Source organism: Pan troglodytes, chromosome 9 (genome assembly GCF_028858775.2).
Source record: "Pan troglodytes isolate AG18354 chromosome 9, NHGRI_mPanTro3-v2.0_pri, whole genome shotgun sequence".
In the NCBI taxonomy this organism is placed as follows: domain Eukaryota; kingdom Metazoa; phylum Chordata; class Mammalia; order Primates; family Hominidae; genus Pan; species Pan troglodytes.
The window spans coordinates 96,097,941-96,124,933 of NC_072407.2; the positions used below are offsets into that span (position 1 = coordinate 96,097,941).

The window sequence follows — 26,993 nt, forward strand, 5'->3', positions numbered from 1 at the left end:
AGGCATAAGCCACTGTGCCTGCCTGCTTTATCTCTTTAACAAGCTAAGAAATTGGACAACTGGAACATGCTTTTGGTATTTGTAATAACAGAAAGATGCAAGAAAGAAAAAGAAAAGGAGAGAGAGAGACAAAAGAAAAAGAAATAAAGAAGAGAAGGAAGCAGGCAGGCTGGCCAAGTTCATCTAGCCAGAGTGAGACCTGGGCCAGAAATTCCCAAACTGTTCAGAGATGGAACTCACTGGGCAGTTGCCCTGCTCTGAGGCCAACCCTTTGCATAAAGCTAGTGAAGCTCTGGGCTCTATGCTTAAGTAACTTCAAACTGTGTATCTCTTGCTGCCAGATTTGGGCTGTGGGCAATGTGCCAATTCTTGCCCATCTCTGAAACTGTCAAAAATTCTGATTTTAATTTCTTCCTGCCTTCTATCCCTGCATGCAAAGTTCTATTTATCTTTAAACTCAACCTAAAAGCCAACTCTCTTGTGAGTCCCTGAATCCAAAGCTCACCCCAGGCCTTCAGTACCCTTCTAAGCTGACTTTCCAGGGCATGAACTTCTGATCAGTCTTGCACTGCTAGTCTCCTCTGCTCCTTCTTATAACCCAGGCTGGCCTCTCATTCTCTCCCTTCTTTGCAGGGAGAAAGGTACCAGCCAGAATTCACCAGATGAATACATCACTCTTAGGTGCTATGTAGACAGCATAAAAGAGGGTTTGAATAAGAACACAGGTGTTTTATTAGAGGCTATTTGAACGCTTAATGAAGTCCAGTAAGGCTTCTGTACGAGTAGAGAGAAGCAGTGGGCAACGAAGCAAATAATTCCATTCTTGTGCTGCTAGGCAGCCATATTCTCTGCCTGTGTGCAGTACTTTGTTATATGCAAGATTAATTTGGCAAAGATAGGATTCTTTCCTAGCCTGGGTCTCCTGCAGGTGGCATGGGGCAATAATACATTTATCCTATGGCTGTGTACATGAAAGATAAGGAAGAGCTCTAAAAATTGTAGCTGTCAATTCAGGGGATGGGGTTGGGGGTAAGGCAGCTGTGTGTGTGTGTGTGTATGCACATGTGCATTATATTTCAAGAAAGATTCCTTTGTGTTTCTAATTCATTTGCCTGCTGATAACTGCCTTAAAATATAATAAAATCAGTTTCTTTCATTCATTCGTTAAAACATTCATTTACACAGCAAATGTATTATGATGTCCTGTACACAAAGAGATTAATAAAACAGTTCCTAACCTGCTTACGGACCTCACAGTCCTGCTTGCTTCAGCCTTACTCATTTATGAATTTGTCCAATTCTTGCCTGTCCTGCCTCCATGCCACTCCTACCCTGTGAGGGCTCTGCAGCCTCCTTTTTCCCTTACGTTAGTAGACTTTATTTTTTGGAGAAGTTTTAGGTTCACAGAAAAATTGAGCAGAAAGAATAGAGAGTTCCCATATTCTCCTTCACTCTCTACTCAGCTTCTCCTATTATTAACATCTTGCATTAGTGGTGGCACATTTGTTGCAAATGATGAGTCAATATTGATGCATTATTATTACCTAAAGTCCATAGTTTACATTTGCATTCTTTGTGTTGTACATTCTGAGGATTTTGACAAATATATAATGTATCCACCATTATAGTAGCATATAGAACTTCTCGCTGCCCTAAAAGTCGGTCTGCAGCCCCTTTGTTGTCTTGCTCTGTCTCCATGCCTCCCCTGCCCACGCAATAATAAAGGAAGGTTACACTCACTTGGATTGAAATCAAAGTCTAGCATATATTTAGGTTACCTTGCCCCACCCCAGGACCTTGGCTGACTTATCACCCAGACACCACTAAATCTTCACCAAACTTGACAGGAAATCTACCCTGCCTCTCCAGTAGAAAGACCCAGAAGGAGATGAGAAGCCATGTCTCTAGGTTCAGAAAGTTACAAAGAATTCAACTCACTAACAGGGCAATTTAATTTCCTGCTGAGCTGCCCCAGGGAATTCAGGATTTTAGAAATGGCCTTTGTTTAATCTTCATGACTCATTCCTCCTGAACAAACCTAAGTTCTTTAATGGAGCGTTTTGTGTACACAATTTTAGTGGTGCTACAATATGTCTAATGAAGTGATAATTTGTGGATGTACAAAGTATATGAGGCAACAGCAGGGGCCAGTTTGGCAAGCACCAAAGCCAAGCCAGACGTTGACCTGATTTAGAAGCTGCACATTTCCCAGGCCTGGCTCAGCTAACTGCAGCATGCTGGGCACTGGGAAACCTGTGGTTGGTTGGGAAGAGCCCTAATGATACATTTTATTTCCTTTTTAAAAAATCTTTAAAATCATTGTTCCAGGAAGGTCGTAGTAATCATTCCAGCTTGCCAAATTGTATCTGAATTTGCTGACAACAGGTACTTCTGTGGTTAGGAGTGGTGAAGCCCTTCTGTAGAAGGGCATTGGTCTTTGGAAGAAAATGATAAAGCAGGATTCCCCATGGTCTGCAGGGCCGCCCCTGGTGACTGTCAAGGAGGCCAAGACTGTTCTTGGTTCTCATCCAAGAGCTCCTCTGATGATGTTCCGCCCCCATTCCAGATTCCAGTGGGCCACCATCTGATCCCTTCTCTGTGCCTCCCCTACATGCCCCTGGCAGTAGGTACTCCCCCAATCATGGAGCTTATTGTACTGATTCCAACTGTCTCCTCACTTGCTCATCATCCTCACTGCACTGTAAGTTCCTTACTTACTCACTGAGTTCTTGTCAGTCCCTACATCAAGACCAGGCAAAATATACAGATTAGTTGAATAAATGAATGGACTGAATGGTTGTGGTTGCTTTCTATCTCCATCAATGGCACCCCTTGTGAAACAGAAGTCTCAATGCTATTCTTACTTCTTCCCTCTTCTGCATGCGCTCATTCTAGTCACCAAGTCCTATCTATTCTAATCCTACTACGTGTGTGGAATCCTCATTTTTTTTTTTGTCCCTTCCTATGTTGAGACTCTGGTCATCTCTTGTCAGGGTTGTCAAATAAAATACAAGATACCTAGTTACATGTTAATTTCAGAAAAACAAATAATTTTTTAGTATATGTCCCAAATATTGTATGGGACATTCTTATGCTAAAAATTATTTGTTGCTTATTTGAATTTCAAATGTAATTGAATAGTTTTGTATTAAATTTTTTCATTGTGATAAAATATTCATAAAATAAAAATTGACCATTTTAACCATCTTTAAGTGTACAATTCAGAATTCAGTGGCATTAAGTATATTCACAATGTTGTACAACAATCACCACTATCCTTTTCCAGAACATTTTTTTATCATCCCAAATAGAAACCCTGTGTTCTTTAAAAATAATTCCTCACTCTCCCCTATCTGTATCCTCTAGTAACAGCTATTATATTTTCTGTCTCTATGTATATGTCTATTCTGATACCAATAAGGTATTCTTAATAGGAATCTTTGATGTCACTTAATTTGGCAAAAAGAAATCTCTTCTCAAGGGAACTTTAATAATATTTTAATATTATTTTCCATGGATTTTATTTTCACAAACACCAAATTATAGAAATTTCCCAGCAAATAACTTTCATCACAGGAAATAACTTTCATTATATGAGAATATTGGCCTGGGAATATAAAAATCTATGCATGGCCACTATAAGAAAACTGTAAGGCCGGGTGCGGTGGCTCACGCCTGTAATCCCAGCACTTTGGGAGGCCGAGGCGGGCGGATCACGAGGTCAGGAGATCGGGACCATCCTGGCTAACACGGTGAAACCCCGTCTCTACTAAAAATACAAAAAATTAGCCGGGCGTGGTAGCGGGCGCCTGTAGTCCCAGCTACTCGGGAGGCTGAGGCAGGAGAATGGCGTGAACCTGGTAGGCGGAGCTTTCAGTGAGCCAAGATCGCGCCACTGCACTCCAGCCTGGGCGACAGAGCGAGACTCCGTCTCAAAAAAAAAAAAAAAAAAAAAAAAAAAAAGAAAACTGTAAAATGAATTATATGTAAAATGACATTATATGAAATAAAATAAGCCACTCACAGAAGGACAAATACTACATAAGCCCACTTACATGAGGTATCAAAATAGTCAGACTGATAGACACAGAGCAGAATGATGGTTGCCAGGGGCTGGGAGCAAGGGAAAATGGGAAGTTGCTGTATAACAGGCATAAGGTTTCAAACAGATAAGATTATTGAATAAGTTCTGGAGATCCGCTCTACAACATTATGCCTATGGTTAATAGTACTGCATTTTGTGCTTACAAACTTAAGAGAGTAGATCTCATGTTGTGTTATTATCACAATTTTTAAAAATGACCAAGAGGATTTTAAAAAGAATATATTCCTCCTTTGAGTAGACTATGGCTAGATGAGAGGCATGTAGGTAGAACCGTAGACAGTAACATAAAAATTGTATAAAGTGGGAAAAAAGACAAAAGAGAACTCCTCCCATCACTCCCACCCCATTTTGTGGATGGGAGAATAAGGAAAAGGGACTCCTGTTGTGCTGGGTTTGTCAAATGTTTAAGCAGAGGCCAAACGGCCATCTATCAGAGATACTGGAGTAGGTTTACTGCACAGGGTGAAATGATGAAAAGGTCCTATCAGCCTGGTTGGATCCTGGCAGAGGGTTTGCATGCAGAGACTTTAATGAAAGGACTACTTACAGCGGCATGGCAAAACAAGGAACAAACTAGAGAAGTTGAGGCACCAAAGACTAGCAACATGAGAAGCAATTACCTCTGTCAGAGCCAAAGAGATGGTAGAAAAAAATAATTACTGGAGCCCAGGAAGAGCTGGGACTGAGTATGAAGAGTGGAGAATGAATTTGGTGTGGGCAAGCAGAGAATAACAGCCTCAGCTTCTAGGAGTCTAACTCTTACGTTTTAAGGACTCCACATTCCAAGGCAAATAATTTATCCTTAGGTTTCAAGCTTAAAATGGGGCCAGGAATATTTTGTGAACCATATTAGAGTGTGACAAAAGTTATAACCATAGATTTAGCATTATTTTGTGGGTTAACTTCATTCCTGTCTGTAAGCATATGATAAAGTCACAATTTCAAGTCTCAGAAGGAATGGAGGCTCTAGAACCACAAATGTCAGCCACATATGTAAAAGTTTAGTAGTCACATTAAAAAAGTAAAAAGAAACAAAGTTAATTTTAATTTTACTAGTATGTGTTCTTTAACATAATATAGCTAAAATATTATCATTTCAATATGTAACCAATGTAAAATTATCAAGATTTAAAAAAAAATCATTTTTATTATTTAAAAAAATTTTCAGCACATCAGGGTTGCAAAGTAGATATTTTATATTCTTTTTTCATACTGAGCCTTTACATTTTATACTTACAGCACATCTCAGTTCAGACTAGGTACATTTCCAGTGCTCTAAACCACATGTGGCCAGTGGCTACCATACTGGACAGAGAAGCTCTAGATCCTGCCTTCTCTAGATTCCACGGAGAAGCTATGAGCAGGATTCTAAGAAGTTAGAGCTCAGACCTCAGACATTTCCTAGTGATTCTATTGGCTTGTTTCAATAAACTTTTTACTGACGTATAACATGCATGCAGAGAACAGCACAAACCATGAGTGTGCAACTTGAATTTTCACAAACACACCTGTGTAATCAGCTCTAAGTTGAAGAAACAGAAAATTACCCACAGCCCATAAGAGTCCCTCATGTTCATTACCGGCCACTTCTCAGGTCACTTCTCACCACTTCCACCAGGATAAGCACCACTCTGACTTCTGACACTATATATTTGTTTAGCCTGTTTTTTTTATTAATGTGTAATGGAAACTGAACATTGTTTCTGGCTTTTTTTTACTCAACAATACGCTTGTTGTTGTGTATGTTCTATTGCTGTGTCACATTTCATTGTACAACTCTACCTCCATGTTTTTACCCATTGTATAAAGAGCATTTGGGTTGTTTCTGGTACTGCCATGAGCATTCTTACATATGACTTTTGGGGAACATAGGTAGATCCTGACTGCTTTCCTGTTACAAGAAATGGAGGCTTGCCATTGTCTGCTCTTCTGTCTTTTCTCTTAGGGTTTAAAACTGCAGTTAGTATTTATTAAGGTAATGGCAGCAATACTTGTTTTTGTAGAAAGTGACTGTGTCTCTCATGTTGTATATATTTTCTTTCTTTTTTTAGGTGGTAATTTTTTTGGAATTTATTAATTTGTGTTTAAAAAGAACTGCTGAGGGAGTCAGAATAAGTTTTAGTGTATTTTATAGGCAACTTTCAGAAAAATAAATAAATGAACTGCAGGAAAATGTTCACAGTAATAATCTGAACAGGTAGGAAAATACAGTTGACACTACTGAAACACTACCAAAATGATTCCAGGACATACATTTACTCCACAAAGCAAAACCTCTTAGATGCTGTCATTGATGTGAACACTTAACTGCTTCTTACTTTTCTAAACACATGGTGGTATAATTAATGATATTTAATCACCTCTGTTCTTTCATATATATAAATATATATATAAGATACCATTAAAAACTAATGTATCTTCTCCTTAAATGTTTCTTACAGATACAACTTTAATATTTTCATTCAATAGTAGTGTAGTTTAAAAGATTTTTTTCATTCACAAGTTAAATGACAATCCACCCAAAGGAAATGATAAGTGATAGACTCGTGGTGCAAGTAAAGCATCTGGGAATGCAGCAATGGACATTTCTAAAATACAAAAAAATATAAAATTCTTAGGAGGTACAACAAAAGCTTTACTAAGCAGATAGACACAGAACTAGAATGTTTGATAATTTTACTGGTGATATCAATGGGACTCTAGATGTTTTCAAACTGAATTTGAACTCTCATTTTAGGCTTTGTATTCTGCTTTTTCCATTTCATTAATGACACAAACATGATCCAAATCCCTGAAATATTCATTATAGTGATAACCTACAGATCACACTTAAAACACTTCCAAATTTACTGCTGGGGAAGGTCTTATGATTCATGGCTTACATCCTGTCCCCAGGTAAAATATCTTATAATTTTCTCAAACTGTTGATGTACTGATTAATACATAACCTACTGACATGGAAAAGGACACTTACTTGTTTCTAAATTATGAAGTTTTACTGAGTGTAAACTTCATGATTCTATGTGAATGTCCTCCATTCCACATAGAACATTTTAGCCTATGTGTTGTCATCTGTAACCAATGAACGTAACCTCTGAATTATACCTTCCAATGAAAAAGGACAACTCTGATATGAGGAGACCCCCTTCTCCTAAACTTTCTTATTAAAACATTTCAAGTTGTTGGGCTGGGTGCTGTGGCTCATGCCTGTAATCCCAGCGTTTTGGAAGGCTGAGGTGGGCAGATAGCTTGAGGTCAGGAGTTCAAGATTAGCCTGGCCAACATGGTGAAACCTCATCACCACTAAATATAAAAGTTAGCTGGGCATTAGCCAGATGTGCTGGTGTGTACCTGTAATCTCAGTTACTCAGGAGGCTGAGGCATGAGAATTGCTTGAACCCTGGAGGTGGAGGTTGCAGTGAGCCAATATCACACCACTGTACTCCTGCCTGGGTAACAGAGCAAGACCCTGTTTCAGAAAAAAAAAAAAAGCCAAGTTGTAATAGACTTCAAAGCATCCTTAACTTTGTTGGTGTGACTTCCTGGGTTGATCTACACATTTGGCTTCCAATAAACCTTAATCATATTATTTATGCCTTAACAGCCTTAATTTTGGTCAACAAAATGGTGTCATGGGCAGGATTTTGGAATGACCTCCCTGGACAACCCAGCCAATTTCCAACCTTTGTGCAGGTAACAGAAATGAACTCATTGCATTTCCAAACTTGGATTCCCTTGCTGGATGCTACAGATGAGTTCTTCCCAAAATTAATGAATGTCCTGTCTTAGCCAAAGCCCTGGTTTATTGAAGCTAGTCTCCTGTTTGGCTAGGAAGTACAATGACTCTCCTGGAATGAGAGTTACTGCTACGAATTCAACCTAAGGGTTTTTGTTGAATTCTAAGACAGGTTAAAATAGTCTGTAAATTGTTTTCCAGGAGGCTTGGGGCAAGATACCTTTTCCTTAATGGTCACATGAGGACACTTTTGCTCCACTACATAGCTTGTCTCACTCAAAACAACCAAAACAGAAAATGGGTCATCTAAGGCTGAGGATGCACCAGCTCGGTTTACATAAAATATATATGGTCCTTCTACTTAAATAAGTGGACTAACCTAACCTGGGATGGTTATAAGCAATAATAGCCAGAGTGGGGATCTTTTAGACGTGGCTAAAACAACATCTTTACATACAAAATTGAAAAAAAAGTTGGTTTTAGAACAACACAAATTAAATGCGAGACTTATTTCCAATAGCACCCAAAAGCCTCTAAACTTCCAAATGTTCCCACTCCTTCTACCTATTATCTAAACTCATTCCTTTCTGCTTATTCCCTTGGCTCCTATACACCTCTTAGGCAGAAACTTTGAAATTTCACAATGCACACATTTTCTTCTCTGAAAATGGCAAAGCACATTTAAATTTAAAACAAAATGAACAAAGAGAACAAAAATCTCTTGTCAAATTGTAACCGCCAGTGTTGGAAAAATGGCCTGGTGGGAGATGATTGGATCATGGGGGTGGACTTTCTCCTTGCTGTTCTGATGATAGTGAGTGAGTTCTCCTAATATCTGGTTGTTTAAAAATGTGTAGTACCTCTTCCTTCTTTTTCTTCCTCCTGCTCCAGCTATGTAAAATGTGCCTCCCTCCTTTTCCCTGTTTGCCATAATTTTAAGTTTCCTGAGGCCTTCCCAGCCAAGCTTCCTGTAAAGCTTGTGAAACTGTGAGTCAATTAAACCTCTTTTCTTTATAAATTACCCAATCTCAAGTACTTCCTTATAGCAATGCAAGAATGGACTAATACAATATGCATTATGTTATATGTCATGTCTATATGGTACCAAGTTGACTAGGTTCATGTTATAATCCCAGCACTTTGGGAGGCCAAATGGGAGAATCACTTCAGCCCAAGAGTTTGACCCTAGCCTAGGCAAGATGGTGAGACCCTGTATCTACAAAATATTTAAAAATTAGCTGGGGTTTGTAGTGTGCAACTGTAGTGTCAGCTACTTAGGAGGCTAAGGTAGGTAGATCTCTTGAGCCCAGGAGCTCAAACCTGCATTGAGCTATGATCACACCACTGCATTCCAGCCTAGGTGACAAAGCAAGACCCTGCCTCTAAAAACAATCATACTAATTAAATGAATGAATGAATAAATAAATAAATGCTCAGAAACTAGTAAGCCCAAATATTTTCCAGGTTCACATGACTTAAATCTTTACTAAACTAATTATAAAACTTTTGGTAAAATAAAAATATCTTTGAAATTGTTGACCTATATTTTTGCCTGGATTTATTAGTCAGACAGTTTTATATTTGTCTCTGATAGATATTTTAAGGTGTCAGGGTTTAACATAAAAGTTACAAAATCATAAACCCAGAAAAAAACCAAAATAATCTTTGTGTAATTTTTTGGTAGGTAAGACTTATTTAGTATTGTTGGTTTAATAAAAACAGCTGTATTTTCTAAGTCATTGACAACATGCCTGCATATTTAAAGTTCTTACTTAAGTAAACACCTGATATTTACAGGCTATAAAATTGGTTAACAGAAAAATAAAATAATGACTAACTTTGTCTAATACCTCAGTTCTTATAAGTAATCTAGTTAAATTATTAAATAAATTAGGTAAATATAAATGGAGCAAATGTTTATAAATTTTAATGTAATTTTAAATCTTAGAGTTATGTTAAATAAGATACTCATTAAATGTCTGGGTCATTTCCAATTAAAAATTATGTTATAAGGAAATATGTTTCTAAAAATTATAAAATGGTTCTCATCTATAAATACCAGTATGTGATAGAGAAGTCAAGATTTCTTGCTTCCCAGGTTTTCACTAAAAATTTAAATTCTAATTGATATATATATAATTTTTTATATAAAGTATACCAAAAATAGGATACGTTTTAAATTAAAAAGTATGCAAAATACATAGAAATGTGTTTTTTATTAAAAATAATTTTATCTACTTCAGGGGTTATGTAAAGGTTATTTATAAAACAAGATAGAACTAAACCAGTAAGCAGGAGAGAGAGGGATGTAGAAAAGTTATGGATATAAAGATATATTTTTTAATAAAAATAGTTTAAAAAAGAATAATATTGTATGAAAAATATTATATGGTAAGTTTTTGTTCTAAAATAAAACCACTGTTTATTTTAAAAAGTATAGGACAAAACAAAAAGTCAAAAAATGTGGTAAATAGTCTGTGTAAGCCACAACGATATGGCTCATAAAAAAGGAATTTACGAAAGAAATTTTGTACATGATCAAGTTGACTATATAAAAGAAATTACTTAACAGTCTTTCTAAATATCAAATGAACTTTGATATTAAAAATACACTAATACAAAACTGAAAATCTTAGTCTCCTATGTTAGAACAAGATTTTCTCAAAGTTTTGATTTACTCTTAATAAAATTACAAAGAGTTTTGATTTTTTTTTTTTTTTTTTTTAAGACAGGGTCTCACTCTGTTACCCAGCCTGGAATGCAGTGGTGCAATCATGACTCACTTACAGCCTTGACCTCCTGAGCTTAACTGATCCTCCCACCTCAGCTTCCTGAGTAGCAACCTCCACCTCCTGGGCTCAAGCTATCCTCCCAACTCCTGAGTAGCTGAGACCACAGTTCTGACCCACCACACCTGGCTAATTTTTAAATTTTTTGTAGAGATGGGGTTTTACCATGTCACCACGGCTGGTCTCAAACTCCTGGTTCAAGTGGTCTGCCTGCCTCAGCCTCCCAAATTGCTGGGATTACAGGTATGAGCCACCATGCCTGGCCATTCACTTTTTAATTCTACATATATCATTGCCTTCTGTTTCTTTTTCCTGTAAAAAGGTTTATCTTTTTATTGGGTGAAATGTTAACTCTCTTCTTCAAACTTTTTGTAAACTCCTGTAATGTTTTCTCTGGTTCTAACTTTACTATCATGGCCAGACACTAAATGTTTTATTTTAAAGCTCTAAAAAACAATGTTTTCCTTTAGCATAACTTGATTCTGTACCTTTGGCTTTTCTTGATATGTCTAAATAGTTCAATGTAATAAGGAAATCTCCTAGGTTGTTACTAAGAGCCATGCATTTTCCTGCTCAAGGTACCAGGTTTGTTATTTTCATTCCTCTATAATACAGTATTCACTCATAACCCTGGACACAATTTTTCTGTGTCTGATTAAATTCAAGTACCCTTTTCATCATATTTGACTTCCAGATTATCTAAATGCACTTCCCAGAAGGAAAAACAATCACAGTACAGGAAGTTTTTCTTTACCTTTTGGTAACTGGCCTAAAAAACAAAGATTTGGTGTTTTCTCAAGATAATTCCTGTGTTGTATTTTTTAAAGATTTTTGAATCCTTAAGAAAACTGAGTCTTAAAAGAGTGAAAGTTTTTGCATACAGGTAACTTTCTACATTGCTTTTAAGGTCCCTTTGACTGTTACTCTCATCAAATCAATAACAAATTATTTTACAATGACCTGTGATTCTGCTTTAAACAAATGGTTTAAACATTTGAACATCTTTGATGGTTTTCCCCAGGATCCAAATCTTAAATTAAGTCTTCTTGGCCTAAAATTAACTTTGAGATTTTCTAGTTGGGCCCTGGAAAGCCTCAAAAAATTGCTCATCTTGTAAAAATATTAAATGGTTAGATTTGGTTAAATTGTATGGGAGACATTGTCAAATGCTAAATGATACCAGATCTTCTTTCAGTTACATTTATGGGTATGTTATTGATGTAACTATTCCAAAAATTATATAAGTTCATAAAAATATAATGTGTCATTAGTCATAATTTTGATTGTTATGTTAACTCTTTTCTAAAGTTATATTTATATGGATCTGTTATTAATGTGAATATTCTAAAGATAATATAAAATTTGTAAAAGTCAGGTGATTCTGATGTGACACTGTCAGTCATAATTCTGGTTATTATCTTAAAATGCTACATGTAATAAAAATAACTAAATTTTCTTGTCAGTTGGAAACTTTTATCACATTTTATCATGACTCTTCTAAGTTTTTGTCATTTACAGTTGTTATAAATTCGTCTCTAAAAATTTATAATTAATTATAATCTAAAACTGCTTTCCATGGAAAAGCTCTAATAAATACTCTTAAACACAGATTTCTAATAATTTTAAGATAAATGGACTAAATAAATACTTCCATAACTCTAATAAAAACTGATACATAAAGATTACCAACACAGGCCAGGCACAGTGGCTTACATTTATAATCCTAGCACTTTGGGAGGCCAAGGTGGGTAGATCACTTGAGGTCAGGAGTTTGAGACCATCCTGGCCACCATGGCGAAACCCTGTTTCTACTAAAAATACAAAAATTAGCTGGGTGTGGTGGCACATGCCTGTAATCCCAGCTACTTAGGAGTCTAAGGCATGAGAATCACTTGAACCCAGGAGACAGAGGTTGCAGAGAGCCGAGATCCTGCCACCGTACTCCAGCCTGGGCAACAGAGTGAGACTTTGCCAAAAAAAATTTAAAAATTCCAACACAGCATTAAACAGAGCAAAAATTACATGGGACTGAATTAATGGAGAACTAAAATCATTTTTATTACTTTTGTTGAAAACATTGCTAATTATTTTTATATTCTGTTTTCCAAAGTAAAACAAAATTCTTCTCCCTTATACTATTTATATCTTAGAACAATTGAGTGAAGTATACATTTGTAAACAAAAATAACATTTACCTTTCTCTTAAGCTAACTAACTGTTACAGAATTTAAAAACTTTTCTTCAATGGCTAAGGCCAAAATAATGGTCACCCAGTGTATTAGTCCATTCTCCCACTGCTATAAATATACCACCCAAGACTGGGTAATTTATAAATAAAGGAGGTTTAATTGACTCACAGTTCTGGTTGGCTAGGGAGGCCTCAGGAAACTTACAATCATGGCAGAAGGGAAAGCAGGCACATCTTACATGGCAGCAGGTGAGAGTGAGCATGTGACCGAAGCAAAGGGGGAAGAGCCCCTTATAAAACCATCAGATCTTGTGGGAGCTCACTCACTATCACAAGAGCAGCATGGGGGAAACAACCTCCATGATTTAATCACCTTCCGTCAGGCCTCTCCCTTGACACCTAAGGATTACAATTCAAGATGAGATTTGGGTGGGGACAGAAACCTAATCATATCACCCAGTGACTGGAGATGATTCATTATCCACAAAAACAACATATTTTTCTCATATTATGACCTACCAAATGCTGCTAACAATGTGGTCCACCTGTAATAACAAGTTCTCTTCCTTCACTGAGAGACATGACTTCCTGGAAATGAGCCTTTTCAGCACTGGGGGATAAAGAATGTTTATCACTCTAAACAGAGACTAATCTTCCATGTTTTCCTGTATCAAAAGGGGGAAATGATAACCTATAGATCACAAATTAACGGCCTGGGGAAGATCTAATGCTTCATTGCTTACATCGTGTCCCTAAGTAAAAAAGTCTTATTGTGAGTCACTCAAATTTATCATGAGTTCCTCAAACTGTTGATGTACTGATTAATATGTACAGGACTACTGATAATAAGAGGACACTGATTTGTTCCAAATCATGAAGTTATATTGATTGACTTACACATAGAACATTTTTGCCTTTATGTTGTAACATGTAGCCAATGATTGAAACCTCTGTATTGTATCCTCCAGTGAAAAAAGACAATTCTAATGTGAGGAGTCCCCTTCCCTTCTCCTAAACTTTCTTATAGGAGCATTCTAACTTGTAAACAAACTTTGGAATATGCCCAACTTTTTCGGTGTATCTTCCCGGGTTGATCCTCACGTTTGGCTTCCAGTAAACCTTAATCAAATTATTTTTGCCTCGACAGCCTTAATTTTGGTTGACAATAGAAAAGGGCATATCCTGCAACAAGTCTGGAATTTCAAATCCAACAAAGTCTGGCCTATTTCTAACACTCTGAAGGGTGCTTTCTCACTAGCGAGCTTGCAAACCTTGACCATTTTTAGATTATAGTACTTGACCCAGAAGGCAAGGTTTGCATTGTTTTGCCAGTGTCAATTACATCTTCAAAAATCAAGACATTCTTTCTAGTTAAAGTTGAAGGATTATCGCCACCAATTACCTTTATATCCCCTGTTGACTGGTCATTACAGTAGCTCCTTGCTCCTTATTGGCTCTATCATAAGAATGACTCTATGACTATTTCTATTCAGGTACTTTGATGTTATCTAGTAGGTCAGCAAATAAAGTACAGCCCCCCTTGAACAAACAGAAGGCTACAATGTGAGAGGCTCCTATCTCCTTCATCACATCTCAGGCAAGTCGTTTGGTCCTGTTCACAATCCATCCATGAGGAATAAAACCTTTTGCAAATCCTCAGTGTAATGATGAGGTATATGATATAAATCTAGGTTATAACCTGGTTCATCATCACTAATCATGATGCTGGGGCTGTGGGTAAAAATAATGGACTTTATTTCTTATTTTTGTCTAATATCTATTGACCGTTTTTATAATGCTTCATGTAATAGGACTGCTAATAATGGGTTAGTTCAATTCAGTGTATTATAAATCTTAAAATGCTTTCTTCATTAAGTAAAATAAAGACTTCTCTATATTTGTATTATTTATTTGACCCAAAACATTTTAGCAGCATTGCCTCAGGATATGAGGTAAATCCTGGCTTCTTGGGCATCATTTAAAATAGATATAGATGGATAGAGCTTAATATCTGTTGATAATTCTAGTGACCTGACTCTACTTATAATTTAGAAAGCAAAGCATTTTTACAACTTAGATCCTCATTTGACAATGAGTTCTTCTATCTGAACAGGAGACATAGCTACTGGAGCCAGGTGGACTAAATACAGGTGAATATAGGGTGAGCAGGCATTATTTAATGAGTGTATTTGTTAATTAAGGCCAAGTTAAAGCAGAAACCAGTTTATCATGAGCACTGTCATGGCTAGCAATTCAATATACTCTAAGAGATCCTTGACCAATGACAAGGGACTGGCCATAAGAATCTGGGCAGGTATTTGGGGTATGGCGACCTTGAGTGTGGGCCCTTTTAAAGTGGGACTCGAGGTCCTTATATGTACAGTTTGGCCCCTGGGCACTTGACATGCATATATCCATATTCTTAACATTCTTTTTTTTTTTTTTTTTACAATCATTTTGAAAGCAGAGATGATGCTACTGGTAATAGTTATTCCAACAGATTTTAGCCAATATTTAGTGAGCCCCTGCTGTGTACCAGGCACTGTGCAATGGTTGAGAGTGAAAATAGCACCAAGATCCGTCCACTGCCTTCAGAGAACCCAAAGTTATCATTGTTCTGCAGGGGCGAGTAGAGAAAGACAGGAAATTTGTTGGAGTAAAACATTTCTCCCAGTGGGCAATGGTTATAGGTTAGCTCATGTAATCCTTTCAACAACCTGATGAGATATGGTATTATTCAAATTTTACAACTAAGGAAGCATTAAGACACACTATGCCAGGGGTTGCAAGCTCAAATAAATCCAGGTATCAGGCAGGTAACCAAATTGAGATAAGCAGCCCAAGTGTAAGATCACAGAAATTGGTGGGGATTGTAGAAAGCTGCAGCAGGCATGTTTTACCCAAAGACATTCACAGTCAAAGCAAACCAAAATAATAGCAGCTGTGTAGGACAAACAGAACAAGACTGTAAGCCAGATCAGGCAGCCAGCTTCTGATGTCTGCTCCGTACCATCACAGGCTTCCTAATTCTTAGGATGGGAAGGAACGTTAAGGTTCCCTAACTTCTCCAGCTCTCAGTTCTCACTTCTTCACCCTCGAAGGATGAAATGGGGGAAATAGACATTGAAACTAAAACCATTTTAGATTAGTAGTAATGCCCCTTCCACTGTAAACAGACTGTAAAGCATGATAAAAAGTAACTGTGGTCAAAAATCATATGGCTTGAAATTTAAAAGATTCATCAGTGCACTAGAACAGAAATGATGGAAATTCCAAATTGTGTAAGAACTTTATAACATTCCAGAAACAGCATCACAATAGGGAAAAGAATGACTATTCAATCAGCATTTTGAAGAAATTGGATATCACTAGGGAAAAGAATGAACTTGGAGCTGTACACTAGAATAGATTCATGATGAGTCAAGGAATGAACTGTTTAAAAACAATCTGTCAAAAATAAGCTTGAAATACACAAATTAGCATAATCAAATACTACTGAGGACCGTCATATGGCAGCTTGAATGTCTGGGTTTCTGTGTTGCATGACTCCAAGGGTACTACTATTCATGAACAGAAATCAATGGGAGTAGAAAATGCTGTAAGATACATAGTAAAGAGAAAGGGGAAAGATTGGGGAAATTTTATATCTAAAGAAGTGTAAAGGCTTGATGGAAATATATAACGTTACTATTTGTTTTCCACTTTGAATGTAGTAAAAAATGAATAGGTGTCTTGTTGCTGATGGGAAAAAACAAAGTACCTCATCACATGATAAAATGTCCACCCTTGCTACTAATTTAAAAAGGCAAATAACTCAGAAGTACCATTATATCTCCATTAAAGTAACCAAATAGTGATAACATCCAATGATGACAAGTCTGTGAAGAAATAGGTTCATGAGAAATCGTGTATCAGCCTAGTCTCTTTGGAGGTCAATGTATTGATCTCTTTCAAGGTGTTTATATATTTTGACCAAACCATTCTTGCTGCCATAAGGAAACATTTTATGTATGTATGTATGCATGCATGTATTTGAGATGAAGTCTTGCTCTGTAGCCCAGGCTGGAGTGCAGTGGTGCAATCTCAGCTCACTGCAACCTCCATCTCCCAGGTTCAAGCAATTCTCCTGCCTCAGCCTCCTGAGTAGCTAGGACTACAGGCACATGACACCATGCCTGGCTAATTTTTTGTATTTTTAGTAGAGATGGGGTTTCACCATGTTGGCCAGGCATGTCTTGAAGTCCTGACCTCAAGTGATCCACCCGCCTCAGCCTCCCAAAGGAAACATTTATTTATTAATGCCAAATATGTTTATAATACAACCAATTGTAAAAATATAAAGAAAAAATAAATAAACATAAATAGAGCTGCTAAAAATAACAAGTGTTGTTGATGTAAAGTAAAATCAAAATGTGGAATAGTGTTCTCTGATGACTACTATGATATAAATCTATGCATGTACATTAATAGACAATAGAATTCTGAATGATATAAAGCATTTGTTCAGTTTACAGAGCTCTTGCTAGTAACCAGGAGGTCTGGTACTTTCTTAGAAACAGAGAAATGACATAGTCATATACTGTGATAAGAGCACAGGCATTTTCAATGTGGTAAGTGCTACCAAAATAAATATAAGAGCTAGAAATGTAGGGTGTGATTAATATAACACAAGCACTATCCTAAGCACTTTGCATTTATCTTGAGTAATTATCCTGATAACCTTGTGTAGTTGAGACTATTATTATTCCATTTTACAGATGAGGAAACTAAGATATGCAAGGTCAGGTTCTGTGCAGGGTCAAATGGCCATGATAGAGATAAGCCAAAGGTCCTGTGGGAGCTCCAAGGTGGAACAGCTGATCCAAGCTGAGAAGGATTGGAGGTGTTTCCAGAGAAGGTGACACCCGCTCTGAGTCAGGCAGGACGGGAAGGAGTTAGATGAGCCAAGAGCATTCCCAGTAGGGGAATCAGATGAGTAAAGACAAATAAATGAGAAACAGCATAAAACCATGTATCCAAGAACTACTGGCAGATTATATTGCTGCAGTGTAAAGTTTCACAGAGAGAGTTGCAGATTTCAGATGTGGGCAGGGATCAAATCTGTAGGGACATACTTGCCATGCTGAACGCTCTAGGCTTAGTCTTGCTGAATTTAGCTTTAATGGTAGAAGGAAGAAGGACAGCATTTATTGTTCGCTACCATGAGACACATCCTGATTTAGGTGCTTGACATGGTTTATTTCAATATATTTTCTTCTTTCTGTAAAGTTTCCTCTATTAATAAAAAATAAGGATCACAGTCTATTTTAATCAGGCAAAGACTCTATGGACAACCCATCCTATTTTATATTGACACTACAAAGAAGATGCTGCCAGAATTAATGTTATAAAGAGGTACTATTTTTAATGAGAAAGTGATGAGAATAATATTCATGCATTATTTATACCAGATAAAAGCTTTATAAATATTGTATTGTTAATCTTAAAATGACAGAACCGATGAACCAGATACCAATTTATTAGAACCACAAATTATCTCAATCTTGTCCTATAATTCCATTTTTAAGAAAAATAAGAAAAAGACAAGAAAACAGTTGATATTAGAGATATAGTAGGAGAGAAATAACTTCTAGGTCAAGAACTGAGCTCAATGAACATTCATCCTAGTCCTCATCTCTACCCTACAGAGCATACTATAAGGCCTGGTCCTAGAGTGAAACCATTCATCCTTTAGGACGGTGATTATTGGTTAAGTTCATTATGTGAGGACATGTAACAGACACCACAAATAATTTTTCTTTGTTCAAATAAGGGATTCATTTATTTACTTAAAAAATATTTATTGTGTGCTTAACTCTGTACCTGGCCTTTCTAGGAGTTGAGGTTTCCTTCAGAAGAAGAAAGTTTTTGTTTTGAGACAAAGTATGGAGTTTATCAGATAGACAAGTGGAAGGAAATGCATTCTAGGCTGAGGGATCTTCAACCCCCATGTGGAAAAGCCCCTAAGCCCCACTGTACATGGTGGGTTTGGAAACATACAAAGAGCGCTTCATGGTGGAGGATAAAGTTGGAGAGGTGTGAGGCTGGTTAGGTCTTCAGGGGCTGGATTAGGAAGGGTCATTTATGGCACAAAGAAGGCTGAAGGAGGTGGATCATCATCATATTTGTGTAAGAGAAAGATTACTCAGGAGCAGCACGGAGCCATGATGGAGGGGACTGGAGGGGCCATGAGACCAGTGAAGACGTGGGGGCCATCTCCACACATGAGATAATGGCTGTCCTGATCAGCGGCTGTTGCAGTAAAGAGGAATGGAGCCAGAGCTGTCAAAGGAGCTAGCAACAGTGAATCTGGCAGAAATTAAGGGGAGGGCATGTAAGAGGAAGCCAGGTTTCCAACCTAGGCTCCTGGTGGTGGTACCCATCACTAAGATGGACACAGGAGGAGCAGGTTTGGGAACTGAGATACTAATTTAGGTAACATGAGCCTCAATGTCACTCTTTGATAACCCCAGTGCTAGTGTTACTCATGCCAGTCTTTGGTGGTGGAACAATTCAAGTCAGACCAATCCTTGATGCGATATGAAGTAGTCGCATCTCAAGGCCCCACTTTCCAATTTTTTCTAATGAGTAAATGGTGCCCATTCACTTTTTTCTTTTTTAATTACACAACTTATACATGACTATATGCTTGTTGGAAAAATTCAAGTAATATAATTTACCCTTGCTTGGTTTATTAAATTAGAAATTCTCAAACTTTTGAACTCAGGACCTCTTTATACACTTAAAAATTACTGGAGACCCCAAAGAACTTTAGTTTATATACAGCTATTGATATTTACCACATTAGAAGTTAAAATTGAGAAGTTTAAAAAATACTTATTAATTCATTTTAAAAGAAGAATAATGTTAACATAAAACCCATTAAATGTTAACATAACTAACATTTTTAATTTTATTTTTATTTTTTCCTTTCTTTTTTCTATTATACTTTAAGTTCTGGGGTACATGTGCAGAACGTGCAGTTGTGTTACATATGTATACACGTGCCATGGTGGTTTGCTGTATCCATCAACCGATCACCTACATTAGATACTTCTCCTAATATTATCCCTCCCCTAGCCCCCCACCCCCCAACAGGCCCCAGTGTGTGATGTTTCCCTCCCTGTGTCCATGTGTTCTCGCTGTTCAACTCCTACTTATGAGTGAGAACATACAGTGTTTGGTTTTCTGTTCCTGTAATAGTTTGCTGAGAATGATGGTTTTCAGCTTCATCCATGTTCCTGCAAAGGACATGAACTCATCCTTTTTTATGGCTGTGTAGTATTCCATGGTGTATATGTGCCACATTTTCTTTATCCAGTCTATCACTGATGGGCATTTGGGTTGCTTCCAAGTCTTTGCTATTCTGAACAGTGCTTCAGTAAACATATGTGTGCATGTGTCTTTACAGTAGAATGACTTATAATCCTTTGGGTATATACCCAGTAATGGGATTGCTGGGTCAAATGGTATTTCTGGTTCTAGATCCTTGAGAAATCACCACACTGTATTCCACAATGGTTGAACTAATTTACACTCCCACCAACAGGGTAAAAGCATTCCTATTTGTCCACATCCTCTCCAGCATCTCTTTCCTGACTTTTTAATGATCACCATTCTAACTGGTGTGAGATGGTATCTCATTGTAGTTTTGATTTGCATTTCTCTAATGACCAGTGAGCATTTTTTCACGTGTCTGTTGGCTGCATAAATGTCTTCTTTTGAGAAGTATCTGTTCATATCCTTTGCCCACTTGTTGATGGGGTTGTTTTTTTATTTTCTTGTACATTTGTTTAAGTTCTTTATAGATTGTGGATATTAGCCCTTTGGCAGATGGATAGATTGCAAAAATTTTCTCCCATTCTGTAGGTTGCCTGTTCACTCTGATGCTAGTTTCTTTTGTTGTGCAGAAGCTCTTTAGTTTAATTACATCCCCTTTGTCAATTTTGGCTTTAGTTGCCATTGCTTTTGGTGTTTTAGACATGAAGTCTTTGCCCATGCCTGTGTCCTGAATGGCATTGCCCAGGTTTTCTTCTAGGATTTTTATGGTCCTAGGTCTTATGTTTAAGTCTTTGATCCATCTTGAGTTAACTTTTGTATAAGGTGTTAGGAAGGGGTCCAGTGTCAGTTTTCTGCATATGGCTAGCCAGTTTTCCCAACACCATTTATTAAATAGGGAATCATTTCCCCATTGCTTGTTTGTGTCAGGTTTGTCAGAGATCAGATGGTTGTACATGTGTGGTGTTATTTCTGAGGCCTCTGTTCTGTTCTGTTCCATTGATCTATATCTCTGTTTTGGTATCAGTACCATGCTGTTTTGGTTACTGTAGCCTTGTAGTATAAATTGAAGTCAGGTAGCGTGATGCCTCCAGCTTTGTTCTTCTTGCCCAGGATTGTCTTGGATATGTGGGCTCTTTTTTGGTTCCATATGAAGTTTAAAGTAGTTTTTCCCAATACTGTGAAGAAAGTCAGTGGTAGCTTGATGGGGATAGCATTGAATCTATAAATTACTTTGGGCAGTATGGCAATTTTACAATATTGATTCTTCCTATCCATGAGTGTGGAATGTTTTTCCATTTGTTTTTGTCCTCTCTTATTTCCTTGAGCAGTGGTTTGTAGTTCTCTTTGAAGAGATCCTTCACATCCCTTTTAAGCTGTATTACCTGTTTGAAGAAGACATGATTGTATATTTAGATTGTATATATAGTATATATACATATACACACACACAATATATATACAATTTGACTTCCTCTCTTCCTATTTGAATACTCTTTATTTCTTTCTCTTGCCTGATTGCCCTGGCCAGAACTGCCTATACTATGTTGAATAGGAGTGGTGACAGAGGGCATCCTTGTCTTGTGGCAGTTTTCAAAGGGAATGCTTCCAGCTTTTGCCCATTCAGTATGATATTGGCTGTGGGTTTGTTATAAATAGCCCTTATTATTTTGAGATACGTTCCATTGATACCTAGTTTATTGAGAGTTTTTAGCATGAAGGGATGTTGAATTTTGTTAAAGGCCTTTTCTGCATCTATTGAGATAATCATGTGGTTTTTGTTCATTCTGTTTATGTGATGGATTACGTTTATTGATTTGCGTATGTTGAACCAGCCTTGCATCCCAGGTATAAAGCCGACTTGATCGTGATGGGTAAGCTTTTTGATGTGCTGCTGGATTCAGTTTGCCAGTATTTTATTAAGGATTTTCGCATCAATGTTCATCAGGGATATTGGTCTGAAATTTTCTTTTTTTTTGTTGTGTCTCTGACAGGCTTTGGTATCAGCATGATGCTGGCCTCATAAAATTAGTTAGGGAGGAGTCCCTCTTTTTCTATTGTTTGGAATAGTTTCAGAAGGAGTGGTACCAACTCCTCTTTGTACCTCCAGTAGAATTCGGCTGTGAATTTGTCTGGTCCTGGACTTTTTTTGGTTGGTAGGCTATTAATTACTGCCTCAATTTCAGAACTTTTTTTTTATTCAGGGATTCAACTTCTTCCTGGTTTAGACTTGGGAGGGTGTATGTGTACAGGAATTTATCCATTTCTTCTAGATTTTCTAGTTTATTTATGTAGAGGTGTTTATTGTATTCTCTGATGGTAGTTTGTATTTCTGTGGGATCAGTGGTGATACCCCCATATCATTTTTTATTATGTCTATTTGATTCTTCTTTCTTTTCTTCTTTATTAGTCTGGCTAGCCATCTATCTATTTTTTTGATCTTTTCAAAAAACCAGCTCCTGGATTCATTGATTTTTTGAAGGGCTTCTCGTGTCTCTATCTCCTTCAGTTCCTCTCTGATCTTAGTAATTTCTTGTCTTCTGCTAGATTTTGAATTTGTTTGCTGTTGCTTCTCTAGTTCTTTTAATGTTAGGGTGCCAATTTTAGATCTTTCCTGCTTTCTCCTGTGGGCATTTAGTGCTATAAATTTCCCTCTACACACTGCTTTAAATGTGTCCCAGAGATTCTAGTATGTTGTGTCTTCATTCTCATTGGTTTCAAAGAACATCTTTGTTTCTGCCTTCATTTTGTTATTTACTCAGTAGTCATTCAGGAGCAGGTCAGACTAGAACATCTCCAAGCTCTCTTCCTGCTCTAAAATTCTGTGCATTTATGAGCCTGCTTGTAGTACCTGTTCAGCACATATTTTTTTAATGAATGTATGAATAAATAAAGAATACATAATGTTGTTGAAAGGGCTTCTGCATGTAATGGAAAACTGGACTAGAATGCAGATGTCAACAACTCACATACCGGCAGGCCAGGTGCCCTGAACAAATGAAGCAGACTGATGTGAGACTGTGGACTGATAGGGTCTGCGATGAACTGGAGGGATCATAGTCTTATTAAGGAAATCAAATTCAGATTTTTAAAATTAGATACTACTTTAGACCAACAAAACAGGCTAGAGTTGGCTTGTGGGGTGTAAATTGGAACTTCTGAACTAGGTAATTGCTTGGATTTTCCCTCTGACTTGTAGCAGAGTCTTACTGGTACCTCTTCCTGGAAGACCAGGTGTCTCATGCTCCCTCTGTTCCTCCTTCCAGTCTTCACCTATTCATGGGAAAGCACCTAATAAACTCATCCATTGAAGGCAGCTGCAACCGATGAGACTGATGCCATGAGATACTTGCATTTTTACAGGGTTAGTCTTAAGCCAAAATTAGGAAGCTCTGACAGCAGAATTCAGGCATCAGGGATCAGGTCAGAGCAAGGAGCCTTGGCCATGCTCCAAAATCCATACTACATGTGTACGTGCCTAAACCTGGGAGCTGAAGCCCTACCTATAAAGCTCTTCTCTGTAGCATGGCTGTGTCCTTTGATCGTCAGAAGCATTGCTTCTGGGAATCTATGTCCCAGGGAAGTCTCACCTGAGCAGCTCCCACCTGGAGCCAGAGACCTCATTTGTACCAGGAATTCACCTCCTGCAGCTACCCACACCTAGAAATTTGCTACAGTTAATCAGCATCATTGATGCCATATAACAAGATTTCCCAAAGAGCTCTGCTCCTCAGGGTGGGATTTTTAAAAAAGTGCTGGTGAGCAACCTGGTACCTTCCCAGAAAACAGGTTGGGAGTCTATAAACTCCTTCCTGGGTGCCCTGTCCAGCTTATCTGCATTCTGTCAGCCTAGGTCACAGAGGTATACTAAAGACAGCCCTATTGAGCCATTAGTAAAAGAACCATAGAAGAGTGGGAGAAAGAAGGGGGGCTCTTTCATCTTCAAAGAAGGGATGATCTAGAGTTTGGATTGACCTTCAACCAACCAGTTCTAGAGAGTGCCCTGATTTGCCAAATGCCTCCACACAGACATCACGCTGAAACCTGCAGGCCTCAAACAAGAGAAGTCACTTTGTCTTTAAGACTTTTTCTCTGGTCACTAATGTTAAGTGGAAATGGAGATGTCTCTACTAGTATAAATGACTGTGATTACAACCAAGGTCAATACAAAACAAGCTTCAAGGATCAGGGAAGACCCACTTATTTTAATAGAGTATTGGATACACACAAAAAATTCTAGGTTCAACAAAAGAATTCTGAGAGTTCTAACGCAATGGAATTTGACTTGTACTGATCACCCACATAGTTGTCAGCCCATTGCCATTGCCTTCTTTGTTTCTGATAGGAAGTCTTGGGAGCAGTTTTTTTTTTTTTTTTTAAATAGGGTTCTCCAAGTCCTGGCCTCAAGTGATCTTCCTGTCTCAGCGTCCCAAAGTGCTGGGATGACAGGCATGCACCACCACTCCTGGTCATCTCGAAAAGTTTTGGTGACTGGATTTAGGAGAAGTTATGACCATATGTCATGTACCCAAGCAACAACACAGCTGGTTGTGAGGTTTGAGCGCGGAGGGTAGCAGGGCATATTTAGGGTATGAGGGGGATTGTGAAGGGGACCCCTGTCCTGTGGAGGAGTGAATGAATTCCTGACCCTTTAGTTATGGAAAGAGGCAGGTGTGAGTCTCTGAGATCTTTCCTGCCCTTTGCTCTTGTTTCTCTTTTTGAAAGAGAAACACAGAGTGCCATCCTAAAGTGTCCAGAAGTGTCACCCATGAAATGCTATGGGAAAATCCTATGTCTCAACCACAGTGGCCAGATTGTGCCCACGTCTCCCATTTCTCCCCCAACAAAACCCCCAAACACTGGAGCCAAGAGGAGAGCTAGATGCCTGTACCCAGTATTGTCCTTAGATCTGGGCAGTGGGGCCCCTGTGCCAAGCCACAGCCCTCAGACGGTCTTTTGTTTATAGTGCTGCCCTGAAAGATGGTTTCCCTCTGGGCTCTGGGACTGTCTGGGCTCCTCTGGGCAGGTTACTCTGAGACCAGACAACAACTTTCCTAGGCCTTTGAAGATCTCCAGTCCCATTTTCCCCCTTTGGGGTGCTTTGTAACCCTCTAGCTTGTGCATGGGGAGGTGGTCATCCAGATGTCCTAGGAGTTCTAGTACTTGAGTTATGGGGTTGTTCAAGGGCCCTTTGGCAGCTCCAGTTTTAGGACGGTGGCCTTGTTGGTGGAATATTCCTACTGGCAGGCATGATATTTCTTTTGTAAGATTGGGCTACCAGAACTGTGCTCAGGTTGTTTATATTCACCTCCCACTCCTGGAGGTGGCTCCAAGATCAAGATCCACAGATCAAGATCCACAGATCAAAGAGCACTGGGGGCTTGAATAAACTCCTGGGCTGGGAAGGGAGGGGAAGACAGAGGAGCTTGAGGAGAGAGTGGAGGGAAGCCAATTTCCTCTGTTCTTCTTTTCACTGTATCCATGATTGAAGGCTGGCTTTTCTGAGTCTCTGACACCAGAGTTTGCCTCAGGCTTGTGGGAGGTGAGACATCATCAGTTACTTTCCAAGTGGAGGAAAAAAATGAATGCCTGAGAGTGGATGTACCCACTGGGCAGGGACGTGGCTTCTTAACTTTCCTCAGGGAACTCAACCAAAGTGTGTTTCAGGACCACCCTGAGTTGTCCTGTTTTTTGTTGTTGCTGTTGATGATGATGGGTGAGGTTTGTAGGGATGGGACTTCTATACGCTCTATTTCACCCTGTAAACTATAAGCATGCTTCAGAACAGGCTGCTGGGCCACCTCCCCAGACACCTCCTGAGTGCAGTCTTGAGGTTCTCCCCACACCATTCACCTTTGAATTTTGCTGCACTCATCACAATATTTAATTAATCTAGAAAACGTATTTGTGGTTTACAATTTATTTTCTTCACTAGATTATGAACTCTTCAAGGACAGGGACTGTCTGCCTCATTCCCAGTTGACTAGAACAGTGTTTGGCACAAGGCAGATGCTTGGTAAATATTCTCAAACAATTAAATAAATTATTTCATCACAGCACTTTTATTTGTTGGGGTGTTTGCCCATGTGCAGTCTCTATGCTATGCCTTTAAAATTCTTAGGTCCTGGTTATGTTGGAGGAAACCTCTTGTATGATGCTAATGTTTCCTTCCCTGAAAGGGTCTCCTGAGCTGGCATTGGCTTTCTGGTTAGCCCAGTTCCACTAATACCCACTGACTGTGGAGCTTTGGTGTGTAGGCTTTGGAGTCAGAAAGACCTGGGTTTGAATCTTAGCCCAGCCATTTGCTAGCCGTGACTTCAGGCAAGTTATTAACCTTCCCAAACCTTAGTTTCCTCATCTGTAAAACAAGGACAATAACATCTACTTCATAGGGTATTCTGGTTGCACAGAGTAAAAGTGATACTATGTGTAAAACAGCATACTGGCTGACATACTGTAAATGCTACAATTGTTAATATTATTTCCTCAGGGTCTGCTGAGCACCTGGTTCTATAATAAGCACTACACAAAGAAGAACAAGATAATCCCCTGATCTAGATAAGAAATGGCTTAAGCACCAGACCTGGGTGTGAGGGTGAGGCAGCCTGGCCTTCAGACCTCAAATCTTGGAGCAGAGTCTCTTGGTAAGAGCAAGAGTCTAAAAACTGGGGATCCAGGCTACAGGCAGGGGAGGCTGGAGCAGCCCCTGAGCTGCAGATTCTTTTAATAAATTCTTGAGACAGATGTAGTGGGAGGGCGGTGTGGAGACCTGGTCAGATGCTATTCTCAAGGAGTTCAGGATCTTTTAAAGGAGACTAACATGTAAGCAAACAATAACATAAACAGGGATAGGCGTGT

At 38.4% G+C, this 26,993-nt stretch overlaps 1 pseudogene; it reads right to left on the reverse strand.

Annotated features, from left to right (window-relative positions):
* Positions 1-6,838: 6,838 nt before the first annotated feature.
* On the reverse strand, positions 6,839-23,193 carry LOC100614138 (hypoxanthine-guanine phosphoribosyltransferase-like; annotated as a pseudogene).
* Between the last annotated feature and the right edge of the window lie 3,800 nt (positions 23,194-26,993).